The sequence below is a fragment of the Anser cygnoides genome, chromosome 4 (genome assembly GCF_040182565.1).
Source record: "Anser cygnoides isolate HZ-2024a breed goose chromosome 4, Taihu_goose_T2T_genome, whole genome shotgun sequence".
Lineage (NCBI taxonomy): Eukaryota > Metazoa > Chordata > Aves > Anseriformes > Anatidae > Anser > Anser cygnoides.
In genome coordinates, this window is record NC_089876.1 from 50,224,210 (window position 1) to 50,237,766 (window position 13,557).

At 42.5% G+C, this 13,557-nt stretch overlaps 1 pseudogene; it reads left to right on the forward strand.

Annotated features, from left to right (window-relative positions):
• Window positions 1–10,653: 10,653 nt before the first annotated feature.
• On the forward strand, window positions 10,654–10,715 carry LOC125184321 (U5 spliceosomal RNA; annotated as a pseudogene).
• Window positions 10,716–13,557: the final 2,842 nt, after the last annotated feature.

Below are 13,557 nucleotides of genomic sequence, written 5' to 3' on the forward strand. Positions count from 1 at the left end.
ATTTAACACTTTTGGGCTGGGTTTGTGTACAGATGAAATTTATTCTTCTTCACTAGGGCCTGGAGTTTTCAAAAGGTGAAGAAACAATTGCTTATTTATGTCTCTACAGGCACATGTAGCACCATGCATACTTATGAGTTCCAAATTTGATCTTACCACGCTTTCCCTAACATTACAGATAACTCTCTTCAGCCCTAAGATGCTTGTCTTTTATCTTTAAATATCTATATTTTCAGGCAGAATGAGACTTTGTTTTACTGCAACACAAATGAGCCACAGCACACAAGCTAACTGTTAAGACAAGTTAATAGAGTGTTAACCATTCTTCTTAGAACATGGAGCTTAGTAATGCTGGTAGTGTAAACACAGAGCTAGAATTCAAGTCTGAATTTTTGGGGTAAATTTTATTTGGTAACCGTTCTGGCTCATTCTTTTCTGTTGTATTTGATAATTCCAAGGTTACGGGGATTACTTTTACTTTGAAACAATATTTGAAACATAATGGTGTGTCATAGGGATGTGATGAAAATTTTGAGAGCTTGTTTTTTTTTTTTTTTTTTTCTTCTTTTAGGCTTTATTTTTTACATATATGTGTATTTTCTCTCTAGTTGGTCTGCTGTTAACAGCTGCTTTGTCTTCAGCTTGTCGGTGGTTAACAGTCTCCCCAGAGTGGTGACTTGCAGTAACTGCAGACTAGCTACTTGCATAAACTCTTCCTCTGGTACACATGAGAAATTCAAATGTAAAGTATACAGCTATAGTGATCCAGCTATATTTTAAGGATGCATGGTCAGGAACACGCTGTTTTATCGATTACCACTTATGCAGTCTAAACTTTACCTTTTCTGTGAGACTTCAAGTGCATAATTAGTCATGGATAAGTCACGTATTAAAAAGCTTACACCTGTAAACTACTTTAGATAACATGGAACATATGGTATGACAGCTACTACCATCTCTAGCTACTTCTGCATTTAGGTCAAAACTAATCTCATACCTTTGGATTATCTGTGATCTATATTCTCTAACGAGGTGATAGTATTACAGGTCCACATCCCACACATGGGTGAGCTCTATGTATTATGCTGTTTTACTACAAAATAATGATAGAGCAGTACTCAGAATACTTTCCTGGTGAGATTAGGTTATTTGATACTAACATTATTGTTTAGTGAATAATTGCATGGAGCTGCTCCCCATTCAGACAGCTGGATCAAGCCACTGCTTTCTGTGATGTAAGCTAAGACAAGTAACTTTCAGATACCTACGTTTAGGATCTCTGTCTGGAAGCGATCTTGCTCCTGAAGCCCAGTTCTGCTGTTCTCACAAGGGCGTTTACTGGAGGTGCCATAGGGTATCATCCCATCTGGTCTCCTAATGAGATTCCAAAAGAGCACGGATCTGTTACTGGTACCTGGCTCTGTGGTGAGCATGTGTGGGCCATCCTTGGACACAAGGTAGGGGCAACTAACTGAGTCCTAAGCATATTCCATCCAAAATAAATATCTTGATTACTGCCTGTTCTGTGACATAATCATCTTTCTTCCTTTTTCTAGTCTTGCCTGAAATTCTTCCTAGCAGTTGAGAAAACTTTTCTGACTGAATTTGTTATATTTGATCTAATATTCTAAATCAAATTTTGATTTCAGCTACTGAATTCTAATTTTCTGTTCAAACATATCTTCAGCTATTGCTGAAATGTCACATATCAGTTACATACTTTAAGTTTAGTAAAAAATTTAAAAAAAGGCTAAAGTTTCAAAGGTCATTTTATTCTTTAAAATAGAACATTCAAAATATCTGGGACATAGGTTTTTTTTTTGTGTGTGTGTGTATTATACTTTTAGTACCTTGGAAGTCTGAAAGAGAAATGTGAAGACTGATAAGAGTAAAATCTGAAAAGAAACAGGTGAGTGTGGGAGTATCAGAAGGAATGATTGAAGGAGAAATGAGAGTGGCAGGCCTTGATGGCATTCAGTCAGAAGCTTATCAGTGTCACAGCTCATGTTGAACACAATTTCTCAGGACAACCAGACTGTAGGGGTTTAAAAAAAAAAGTCTGAAATGGACTATACTTAGGCTAATATGAGGGGTTGTCTGAAGCTATTGATCGCAAGGCTGGAGCCATACAAAACCCAGAGAGAGATATGAAAATTAGTGGTCAAACCAGCTCTGTCTATTATTGACTCTAAAAAGTAGGACAGAGAATGGAGAGACAAAAGGTCAAAATCCCTGCAGCTCCTAATGCACACACCCAAGACCTGCATGCTGTTACCAACCCAAAGCCCAGGAGACTTGAGGAAGACTGTGTACCTGGTGCCCCTTGTCCTTTGTGTCACTATAAGCTGTCAGGGTCAGACCACTAGGACACACATATCTTGGGGCTTGTACACGTGTGGATAGGAGAGAATGAAAATTTCCCTACAAAAGATAAAATGGGCATTGCTACCTTAGCTGAGCTTTGTTGCTGTGATATTGCAGCATTTCAAGTTCCTTGTTTCCACAGGCTTTACTGCTCAAATGTGCCCAAGGTGACCTATAAGCCTCTGATAACTGAGCACGCTGATCTGAAGAGCTCAGGACTTGCTGTGTTGGAAGAAATGACTGACTGCAGGGATCTAGCATTTCTGTAGACAGAGACTGGGTTGACTGCATATGCAGGCATAATATAGTGACACGTTTTTCTGAGTTATCCAAGCATAACATTCCACTGGAAAATGCATTTGCAATATAGAATGGTATATGTACCCTTATGCTGTCATGAATCAGCATTGAATGTCGATAATTTAACTTACATTTTTCTTTTGAAAAAGGATCTCTGGCATGGAACTGTCAAATGATTATTATCTAGTATTTATTGTGTGACAGCATCCAAAAGATCTGATTCAGAATGGATTACTTTGCAGCTTATGTTGTTATTAAAAACACGTATATAAAATGGCAATGCCTGCCTGAAAGGGGGTCTAATGCTAAGTTCTTGATTTAAACAAAAGTTCAGCAGAAGTATAAATGCATTTGAGTGGGGAAGAGTTCAGTGTTCAAGTGCTAAGCTGACATTAGTGTATTAGAGAGTACGGGGGTGAGCTTTTAAAATTGACCTGCTGACTGTTCCCCCATACCATGCTTCAGTTTTTGTTCCTGGAGCAGCCTCAGAGTGAAAGAACTGGATTCTCACTGGGAGAAATGCGCCAGGAGCCACCTGATGGTCACCAGCCACAGATGGGTGTTCAGTTCACAGGGGGAGATGAGAGCTAGTCCAAAGTAAATAAGCAGACGGACTCTAGCCATGTCTAGTGTGAATGGCAGGTCCTCAGGACCAAGAGGTTTTCCTTATAAATGTTCCCCTATCTGTCCACAGTACCTCCTGGTGGTCTACAATGCCACGCTGCCACATGCTGCCATGCTCCATAGGTGGTGTGCCACTCCATAAAATGTTTTCATGGCTGATAAGAGAACGGCTGCAGTGCTTGGAAAGACATGAAATTTCTTTCTGGTAAGTAGCCTGAAGCTTGAAGTTGGAGCTGAAGTTAGGGAGGTATAGTGCATGGGAGAGTGGAACCTTTTCAAATACTCTTTTCTAATTTAGTAGTACCTCCCATTTCCAAATGAATGCAGTGTCATGGGTTCAAAGCAGTGTATACACAAAGTTGGACAGACCCTTTCCCTCAGGAGCTTATGACTGCTAATATGAGCTTATAAATAACTGAAGGAGTGCCTTCAAGAAAAAAAATCTTCCTCCTGAGCTAGAGAAATGTACTTTCAAGAAAGAAGGGTCTGTAGTTAGTAGCCTCTGCTGTTTCCACAAGAAAATTAGACATTGACTTTTTTGAGAGAGACCTTATATATACATTTAACATCAAATTAGTGACATTCTAACTGTAAATATACTTTTACTGGACTCAAGCAAATTGATCTGTGCATGAATGTAATTGTGTCACAGAACATCAATATATTAATAGTATCTTCTGTGTTACTTGCAAGAATGTCATTATTGTAATAGGAAATTGTAGATAGGACTGAATCATATGTCTATTATGGGTTTAGTTATACTAAAAATGAATGTCTGAGAGATGTTTTTATTAAAGTTTAATCTAGTATCAAAAATAGCAATAATATCACAAGAGACCTCACGGCCCTGCAGTGTAAATTTTCTGCTCACAAAACAATTTTTAAAAGGCATATGACTATTCTTTTCTGTTTCTTCTTGGCTAGTAGATGTTGTTCACATAAAACAACAACGTTAAGGATACATGCCCCTGCAGTATGATAAAGTTTTCTGCAGTGTTTCTATACCTCATATAACACTTATTTCCACAGATGCGTAAAATAAATGTCCAACATGCTGCAATTCTAGAAAAATAAGGATGAAAGTGTGTACAGTAGTGACTGCTGTCAAATTCTGTTAAAATGATGACAACGAGATCAAATGTGTCTGTATTTGCTGTGAAATTTGGCTGTCAGACCTCAAGGTATGTGACAGGGAGTAGCAATACTATGTTGGCATGTGGGTAGGCAAGTCAATGGTTAATTGCTGTACCTAAATGCTGCTGCTAGTCTCTGGTCCCAGGGCCTACCTGAAACACACCTGGAGTCATTATCAACCTTTCAGTGCTTGGAAAATCAGTAGAGAGTGGGCATATGCATTTTGGTTCTCCCACATAATGTGAAAATAGTCATGGTAGTGACTGTTCCCTGTATGTGCCACCAACGAGGCTGGTGGTGTGGAATAGGCTGTACTTTTACAGATGTGTAAAAAAATTTGTACAGATTTTTCTGTTTATTTCCTTCCTCTGCACAGAGAGATCATTTCTCTAAAATTACTAAAGGAAGGTGATCTCCACTAACCAGGCTCTCAATGATGCTGGAACATGAAGAAAAACTAGGAAAGCCCTAGGATGGGAAAATGAGGCAGCTAAAACTTCTGCTGTCACTGAGATGCTCTAGAATTTGGTGGACAAGGGGAGAAAGAGTTAGAAAGCACTTGATTCTAATTGTAGGCAGTTGTGGCTACAAAAAAAAAAAAGCTTAATTTTTACAACAGTTGATTTTAGGCCTTTCCAACAATAGATAACAATCAAACTTCATCAGAAGAAGCTGTGAATAACAGAGGCTACAAAGTCCTGTTTGTTACTTAAAATGAAGGAAATAAGAAAGGTTTAAGGTGTGAGTAACATTTACCTCCTCCAAGGTAGAGAAGTTATTCTTTTTCCAGGGCAGGCATGTGATTCCTAAGGGGGAACTCGAGCCTTAGAGAAAACAGATAGTTGAAAGGAATTAATGAAAGGTCACAAGCTTCAGAGCTAGATTATGTACCCAATAATGTGACAAATAAAAAACATATGTCTTTAGGCACAATGCATCCTGTGGTTGTTAACACAATAGCTGAGAAATTACACAAAGTGATTAAGAAAACATAAGAAGGTGTGTATTTATAACTGTATTTTCGTACCAAGCAATGCTGAAAGTACATGTTCCTTCTTGCATGTTTGGCGTGAGGCAGCCGTGCATCTGTACAGACTGCCCGCCCCTGCCAAGGACAGTGTATTTCCCTTCTCTGTGGTGACTGCCACAGAAAGGTTATTTTGAGACAACTCTTAATTGAAAGGTGGGAATTTTCTTATATTAAACTCCAGCTAATAATGACATTGCAAAAATTCTTAAGGCTTTGAGACTAAATGAAGTACTAAAATCAAACAAAATGTCGTGATATTCTATAGCATATTTGGTGCTGTGAGAAAAAATGTTACCAGCAAGATGGTAGATTTTTTTTTTTATGGCAGAAAAAAAAGACCACAAATAACTTACACACTTACTTGTGATACTGTTCTAATATCGTTGAGATAAACTCACTAGGGATTGTTACAGCTAAATAAGTGTTCATGCTTAGTAAATATATATATTGCCATGTATTACATAGTTTTTCAGCAGTAGCAATCTATGACAATGGGACAGAGCATGCAGAATTTGAACATAGTAAGTTTGTGGAAGAGGGGAGGTTTAGACATGACATTGCTAGAGCCAATTATTCCCAATGTAACAGCATATTGGGAAGTGGTATCAATTAAGCACATGCTAGAAAAGACAACAGAATCCCTGTGATTCACATTTAACATTATTAAACTGCAGAGTGATGTTAATGAAGCATAAGTTGTTAATTGCTAAGAATTTTGTTGCTACTTAGAAGGACGTCTATTTTGTTTGAAAGTCAAGTTGGCATTGGCAGGTGTATGAAGACCTGTAAAAGGAAAAAAAAAAAAAACCCTGTAAATCTAACAAAGTTTGGCGTGATTTAGGGTGCAGAGAGTTCTCCACATTTCATGAAAATGATGGTGTGAATTTATCTGGATTGTGAATTGAAGCACTGTACAATTGTCAGGTCAGTTGTATAGAGGCAACCTCCTATGATCATGAAAGCTTGCATCTCCAGTTTAGCTATCTACCATGGACAAAGAAACAGTGTTTTTACTCACACTCCCAGAAAGGTGTAAGAATAAAGGTTATTAGTCTTCCGTTTTGCCTGAGAAAGGAGCAGTTACCGTAGCAGCTATGTCTGCAGCCAGACTGGATTTGGGAAGAGTTAAAGTAGATCTGAGTAAACTGGTATCTGAATACACAAAAACACACCTGTGTTTTAGTGGCTGTCTCTGTGCTACTTCGCTATCACTGCAAAGCTATTGGTCTGGGAGCATACTTGATAGATGTTGCTGTATCGCTTCTGATGCTGGGGCTGGTTCAGGGACGCAGGCACTGCTTTGTTTTGTGCAGTGTGGATGTGCCTTGTGTATAACTGCTGGGAAAGAAATGCCAGTGCTGTCAAAAGAAATAACCTTCAAAGCCTCATGACTTTGGTATCCCAAATAGCTACATATCTTGGAGAAATAAGCAACATTTATCGAACTTGAGATTGACTTGAGATAAGTAGGTCAAACTTGGGCATTTGCCTGAAAGAGCATCACCTTTGTCAGGTCAGTGCTGACAGGGATGGATTAAAGCCAGTTCAGTTACTGAGCCAGGGAATGCTGCAGCCAAGGTGTGGGGGAGCTGCCCCTGCTGTGACAGCCAAGACTGCTGTATGTTTGGGTTTATATGTGGTATGTTAATAGCACTTGGCTCTCTCAGATAATTTGAAAACTGCTGTGGAAGGACTGCTAAATGAAGCGTCACATTCACCAAGAATTAATTTAACCTCAAGCAATGATATGGCTATGATGTAGGTTTGTACCACTGAGGTTTGTCTATCAGCACTGCTACCTTTTAAACTGGTAGATGTGTTTAACCTCACAGTTATTTATCTTATATTGCTCTCTTTGGAACAGTTACACATTTCCATCTGCATATGAACATGCAATAATCTTAAACATATTAATATATTTTACTCTGGCTTTCTGGGCCATTTAATGAACTATGAAGTGGTACCGAAATGTAAGACAGTATTATAAAGAGAAAAGCCCAAAGTACAACCTGTAATGGATTTGTGTGTAGTATGAAATAGCTGTCTCTATGTTTGTAAGAGATGACTTTATCTTCAGTTTTGGGGTAAAAACACAGCTGTAATTTGAAGGTATTGTATTTTTAGCTCAGTGTCATACTTTCTAGAAATATATTAGAGAGGGCAATGAAGCTGCAGTGCAATTCCAAATAGAACCATTTTTTCCAATTCATTTCTGAGACATTGAAATAAATATTTGCAGTCTGGAATTTTCAGTTGTATAAGGTCTCCGTAAGAGTGCATATTATTGTAAGGTGGTATATAGAGCAAACAATATCTAGTGTCAATGTGCAGTACTGTGCACTAAATCAATGAGAGGTGCTTTTGCCTTCAGGTTTGCTCAGGTTCACAGATGAATTTGTTAACTTCAGTCTCAGAAGTTGGCTGTGAGATGTGCTAGCCTCCTCATGAATGTATTCACATTCCTTTGTTCTAGGACATGCAGGTGCCTTGCTAACAGAGGATGCAATTGATTAAAATAACTGCATTTTTTTTGTTTGTTTTCTTTCTTTTTAAGTACTGTAGAGTAACTTACTGGGTTGGTGTCCCCATGGAAAACATCCAAACAATTTCAGTGGGCTTTATGAAGAAATACAATTGATTCAATGAGTTACACTTCATTCCCTTATCTCGTGTTGTAATAAGAGGCCACCATTACTGATGACATCCATATTTTGGTGCTGAAAACTTGTAGCAGTTTTAGCATTTAAACCCAAGTTACCCTGGGCAGTATCATATTTGGTACTGTCTACCCCAAAGTCTCATTTCCTGTTAAAAATAAGTGTGAAATGTGGGGTGGAAAAAAACTCACAGGATACAAGATAAAAAAAAATAACCTGGATAGGAAACTTTAAAACTTTTTGCTCTGGAAGTCTACAAACAACATAAGTATTCCTACTCCCATGTCAAAGACATCTTTTAAGATCCTGAATCACTCTTGCCTCTTTTAACCTGCTGTGTTCCTGCTGCTTCTTTCATCCCATTTCCCAGACAAGTCTGTGGCTTTGCACCATCCCGGCTTTAAGTACTGCAGACAGACGGGGTGCAAACACCCCAGTGCCCTCCCTTCAGCGCAAGGTGGATGTCACCCTGAAGCCACCCCTGGCGCCACCTTGCTGCAGGGAGTTGACTGGAGGGCATCGCGCAGCGAGCAGCGCAGGGAGGAAATCAAGAAAGGAACTGGACGACTTTTGTGTCAGTGTGTTTGTTTTGTGTAAAGCATCTTCTCGAGCCTTAGCTGGTGGCCTGTGAGCTGCAGATTACATTTTGCCGTTGCTAGGTGGCAATGTGTCTTCAGGAAAGGAGGGCCGGGGAAGGGGGCTTTGCTGTGGCGCCTCAGAGGCCTCTGAGGTAGCAGGGCGAGGGGGAGAAGCTGCAGACTTCCCCTCTGTTTTATGGGGCAGGGGGGCATCTGGCTCATGTATATATGCTCACAACCTTTTATTATTGAATTGATGCGTGTTAGGCTGGGGGAGGGAACTAATCTGTGTTTTCCTTTAAACTATTTTAACACACAGGGCACAAGAGAGGGATATCAATGCCAGGTGCAGGCTGGGACTGGGGAGCAGTGGGTGCCTCTGGGCCAGGGTGCTGCAGGGCCACCCCGCTGCCGCCCCAGCCTGGGTGGTGGGCCTAGCTGTGCTGCTCCAGGGGGTGGCTGGGAGCTAACAGGGAAGGGGCTTGTTGACTACCTTAAAGGCTGATTAGTATTCTTGTTTTTTTATTATTACTATTATTGTTATTTTTCTCAGCTAGCAGCATGCTGCAAGATGTGAGCCAGAGATGTCTTGAAATCTGCCTGTTTGAGAGTCCATTACCTTCAGAGTACCTTTCCTTCTGGCTCTCCTCCTCTCTGTAAGAAGACCTCGTGTTACTTGACTAAACATAGATTAAATTACCCAGTGCTAATTTATTTGCTGGAGATAGCTTTTACTGGGAGCAAGACAGTCCCGTGTTCTGAAAGCTTTGATCTGTATAAACAAATGCCGTTTGTTATAGATGGTGTAATACGTTCCAGCTTTATTTGTTCTGAGCAAGATGTGCCAAGGATACATCCAATTTTTTTTTAATTATTTTTTTAATACTGGCAGTTGGGGGTGGAAGGGAGAATTCTTTTCATCCATCTGATCCTGGTTGCTATTTACTCAGAAATGACAATTATTTTAAAGAGAATTAATTATGAGCCACTCAGAGAACTCTAGTTCAGTGCAGCTGGTTGTCAATGATCTACTCAAAAGCTGTAATTATTACAGGTTTGGAAAGAGAGCTGAAATGACCCAGATGGTTAGTCTGATTAAACTGATCAAAAAGTCACCAGAAGTAGTACTAATACTCTGTTTCTACTGGGTACAACAGTGCATATAGACCTGCTATAGCAGGGGACAGGTGCTAGTGGACCAGGCTGAGGTGGCTGAGAGCTCTATCATAAAGACATCAAGCTGGACAGGCTTCTGAAGCAGAGTCCCTAGTGTTAAAAAACAAACACTGAATGAACTAGAATCCCTCTGCCAGCCTCTGAGTGGTTATTGACCCATACAGAGTAAAGGGATAAAACAAACTACGAAAATAATCTGAGAAGGAAAATGAAGGCAAGAAGAGCCCCATTCAGAGTAGAAGCTCTGGAAAATAATCAGGACAAAGTTTAAGCAGTGTTCTGTTTTCTATCATATCTGCAAGCACTATAATCCAACAAAAAATAAGTCTGTCAATAGTCTTACATGTGACTAGTTTTGGAGCACTTGATGTACTCTGGCAGTAATAGCTGTACAAATGTGCTAGTGGAAGCTGCTTCCCTATGATAAAAAGAAACACGTGACAGAAATGTTTAAAAGAAGCGAGGAAAAAGCAAAAAATGCATTGATGTGAAAATGTATTCATGACTGCTAAATCTGGTAATAGTAGGCGAAACGAGATGCTGGAAGGACCCTTGAGATTGAAAAATATAAGGGAAGGATCATAGATGCTATATGCTTTCCTCAGCTAAATGAACTTCAGTTCAGCTTGAGGAAGCTTTTAAAGCTTGGCAGGTTGTTTCCAAAAAATAGGGCCCTTCATGGGAAATAGCTGTAGTAATATCAGAGCATGCACCAGTCAGGTGGCTGTGGGGTTCCAGTGAAGCACTGGTGTAGCATATGTAATCTATGAGTTCATATGGAATGACTCTAGTTTCTTTTCAGATCATATAAATCTTTCGCCTTTTACTAAAGATTTCCGTGGAGAGGAACAAGCCTTTTTTTCCAGCATCGAGGCCACTTGAGGCAGCCCAGAGAGCCGCCTGGGCCCGGCAGCCCCTCCTGAGAGAGGCTGACGAGCCGTAGGCGGAGCCACCAGCGCCTCTTTCCCTGCCCTTCAAAGGCAGCCCCTAGGGAGCAGGCGGGCGACCAGGACGGGCAAACAGAGAATGGTGCGGCAGTTTGCGTGGGCACTGCGCGCTCAGAGAGGGCAGAGCATCCCTTCCTGCTCAGGAGAACAGCTCATCTATCGGCTGTCTACCTATAGCTAAACCGCTGTGGCCTGCACTAGGCAGAAAGCTCTTTCTAGAAAGTCTGTGGCGACCCAGACTGACTGCCCGCTCAAAAATGCGGCAGTTCAGGTCTCTGGATGCACGGAGTGCCTGAGCCTGTTGCTGCCACCCGAGGGCGGCAGAGACACTGTGTGTGAGGTGTGTGAGCAGGTGGATGACCTGGTCAGCCTGGTGGCAGAGCTCAAGGAGGTGGAGAGGTTGAGGTCCATGAGGGAGTGTGAGCAGAATATAGACTGGTGGAGCAACTCCCTGCAAGTCCTGAAGGAAAGGCACCGGGGTGAGACACCCCAAACAGTGGTGGACCCTTTGTCATGTTGCTGTCGGGCAGAGGAAGGGGACCTAGGAGATGAGGAGGAATGGAAACAGGTCCCTGCTCGGTGTCGCAGGGAGCCCTCCTCCCTACCAGCGTCACCTTTCCAGGTGCCCTTACACAACAGGTTTGAGGCCTTGGAGCTTGAGAGACTGGTGGGTGAGGATGAGGTGGAAAGGCTACCCAGGAGAATGCCTAGGGCAAGGAAGTCAACTCCACGCCTCAAGACTGCCTCCACTAAGAAAGAAAGACGGGTGACCATTGTAGGCAACTCCCTTCTCAGGGGAACAGAGGGCCCTATGTGTCAGCCTGACCCTACCCGTAGGGAAGTCTGCTGCCTCCCTGGGGCCTGGGTCAGGGACATTGCCAGAAACCTTCCCAACCAGGTTTGCCCCTCTGATTACGTTCCTCTATTGATAGTCCAGGCTGGCAGCGATGAAATTGCTGAGAGAAGCCTGAAGGCTATCAAATGGGACTTTAGGGGACTGGGACGATTAGTAGATGGAGCGGGAGTACAGGTGGTGTTTTCCTCCATCCCTACAGTGGCAGGGAGGGGTACAGAGAGTACCCGGAAAGCCCACCTGATAAACACATGGCTCAGAGGCTGGTGCCAACACAGAATTTTTTATTTTTATTTTTTGACCATGGGGTGCTTTACACGGCACCCAGCCTGATAGCTGCAGACAGGTCCCACCTGTCTCGAAGGGGAAAACGAATCCAAGCCCAGGAGCTGGCAGGGCTCATTGAGAGGGCTTTAAATTAGGTAAGAAGGGGGACGAGGTTGAAATAAGGCTCCTTAGAGGTGAGCCGGGGGGAACAATGTCAGGGCCGGGGGAAAAGGCAGTGGCCCAACTGAAGTGCATCTGCACTAGTACACGCATCATGGGCAACAAACAGGAGAAGATGGAAGCCATCGTGCAGTAGGCAAGCTATGACTTGGTTGCCATCACTGAAACCTGGTGGGACCACTCCCATGACTGGAGTGCTGCAATGATTGGCTATAGGCTCTTCAGAAGGGACAAGCAGCACAGAAGGGGTGTTGGTGTGGTTCCCTATATTAGTGTTTTGATGTTGTGGAACTCGAGGCTGGGAATGATAAGGTTGAGTCCCTATGGGTTACGATCAGCGGGAAGGCCAACAAGGCAGGCGTCCTGGTGGGGGTCTGATATAGACTGCCAAACCAGGATGAGGAGACGGATGAGGTGTTGTACAAGCAGCTGGCAGAAGTTGCACAATTGCCAGCACTGGTTCTCATGGGGAACTTCAACTTTCCAGACATATCCTGGAAATAAAATGCAGCTCAGAGGAAGCAGTCTAGGAGGTTTCTGGAGAGCGTGGAAGACAGCTTCCTGATGCAGTTGGTTAGTGAGCCTACTAGGGGAGGTGCCCTGCTTGACCTTGTTCACAAACAGAGAAGGACTGGTGGGAGATGTGGTGGTTGGGAGCTGTCTTGGGCAGAGTGACCATGAAATGGTGAAGTTCTTCATTCTTGGTGAAGTCAGGAGAGAGGGATCAGTAAAACTGCTATCTTGGACTTCCAGAGGGCAAACTTTGAGCTGTTCAGGACACTTGTTGGCAGAGTCCCTTGGGAGGCAGTCCTGAAGGGCAGAGGAGTCCAGGAAGGCTGGGCACTCTTCAAGAAGGAAATCTTAAAGGCTCAGGAGTGGTCTGTTGCCCATGTGCCCAAAGACAAGCCAGTGTGGAAGAAGACCAGTTTGGCTGAACAGAGAGCTGTGGCTAGAGCTTAGGAAAAAAAAAAAAAGAGGGTTTATGATCTTTGGAAAAGAAGGCGGGCCACTCAGGAGGACTATAAGGATGTTGTAAGGCTGTGCAGGGACAAAATTAGAAAGGCCAAAGATCGTCTGGAGCTCAATCTAGCTACCGCTGTTAAAGATAAGAAAAAATGTTTTTATAAATACATAAACACAGAAAGGAGGACTAAGAAGAATCTCCATCCTTTACTGGTTGCGGGGGGACAAGAGATGAGGAAAAGGCTGAGGTGCTCAATGCCTTTTTTGCCTCAGTCTTTAGTGGCAAGACCAGTTGTTCTCTGGATACCCAGTACCCTGAGCTGGTGGGAGGGGATGGGGAGTAGATTGTGGCCCTCACAATCCACAAGGAAATGGTTGGTGACCTGCTACAGCACTTAGATGTGTGCAAGTCGATGGGGTCGGATGGGATCCACCCGAGGGTACTGAGAGAACTGGCGGAAGAGCTAACCAAGGTGCTTTCCAT